We start from the raw sequence: 1,770 nt of genomic DNA, 5'->3' as shown, positions 1-1,770 counted from the left end.
ATGAATAATGGCCGAGCTCTGGCCCTGGACATCCTCACTAATGGGGGAAACTGAGGACAAGTTGTGTTTTGCCCGTGTGGCTTTATGTGACCAGTGAGGCCTTTTTGCTCCTTCATACAAATATTTTACCGCTTACACATTCTGGCCTTCCATGACCCTTTCCTACTCGTACCTAGACTCGTACCTGCTTTCAAAGCCCGTCACCACACCCCATTTTGGCCAATTGGCGTGAAAAGTTAATCACCTCTTCCTTGCTCCGTGATTAGGCTTTCCACATCGTTTTGCCATGTTACACAAATCTGTTGTTATGCGCTTTTTTGTTAGAGGCCACTCCCACGCCCCCTTTTTGCATGAACAGTTATTTCATGACCAACATTTCCACAAACTCTTGCAAGTCTCTGATTCCATACTGTATACTATTGGAAATAAATTAGACACAAACACCCAGATGATCCAGTTTTAGGTTATTCCTTTAATAAAAACAATAAAAGAAAGAAATCGAGGCCACACATAACATGCAAATCTAGTTGAATTGCAGGACTAATTGTCAGTACTTTTTTTTTAAAGCATCTGCAGTTATCAATATAAACAAAATAAATCTTACACATTTAGCCTACATTTTTCTTTTTATGTTTATATGGATGGATCCCTTGCCTCCATGACTTCCAATATGTATCTTACAGCCTAGTTTACATGGTAGTCGATATTGCATTCCCCCCTTCATACATTTTCCCCAAAACCCTAAACATTCAACCCATTAGTGGCTGGAGATCAGGTGATGCCTGGAACCATGCAGTGATATTCAGCCATTGATGATGATGATAATGATGATAATGATGATAATGATGATGATGATGATGATGATGATGATGATGATGATGATGATGATGACGACGATGACGAAGATGGATGGAACAACACCACCAGCGTCCCAATACTCCTGAACACTTTCTTCCTTCTTTCTCAAGTGAATAAGGATGCTAAGGTAGCGAGATGAGGATAAGTGGATAGAAAGACTGCTAAAAAAAGAAAAAGTCCATTTTAGTTTCTGTTTCCCTCCATTGTCGTTTCCCATGGCCAAACTGAACCAGTGGCGATGTGTGATGGAGGAGTTTCACTGAGACGCCATCATGTCAATATGAGACAGAGGTGAGCCAATATTCATAGAAGAAGAAGAAGAAAAAAAAACAGTTGCCTGGTTTAAATACACTTATTTTCTTTTCTTTTTTAACGAACAAGAAGTAGTCCCTTCACATAAGCCATGGAGAAGCTCCTCGCTGTGTGTTTGCATGTGCACACGGTGGACCGAAAAGTGGATAGAGGACATTGGGGTGGGGGGGCGGGGGGGGGGGGGGGGGGGGGGGGGGGGGGGGGCACGAGGGGGGGGAGCTTCACTTGGCAAGATTTACAAGGTTTATAACAGCAACTGCATCAGTCTCGCCACGCTCGTGCAGCTCCTCAAGCGCCCCCTACTGGTTCAAAAACATTCCAGTACAAAATTGTCTAAAACTATTCTTTACCCTTTTTTTTTTTTTTTTTTTTTTTTTTTAGTCAGAGCACTTCTTATAGGGGCATCTGTACAAATTAGTCACCATATCAAATGATGAGAGCGTTTTGTGTCAGGGCACGTCTTCAACATCAACCCTTGTGAATTATCATACACATATGTGGCAAAAAATTGCCAGATCCCCAACGGCTAGTACGTGCTACACCCCAATACACCATCCACGCCATCCTTTCCTTGCCTTTCCTCCCTTGACTCCTTGCAAA

Source organism: Notolepis coatsorum (genome assembly GCF_963971535.1).
Source record: "Notolepis coatsorum genome assembly, chromosome: 14".
NCBI classification, from domain to species: Eukaryota; Metazoa; Chordata; class Actinopteri; order Aulopiformes; family Paralepididae; genus Notolepis; species Notolepis coatsorum.
This window is presented reverse-complemented; position numbering follows the sequence as displayed.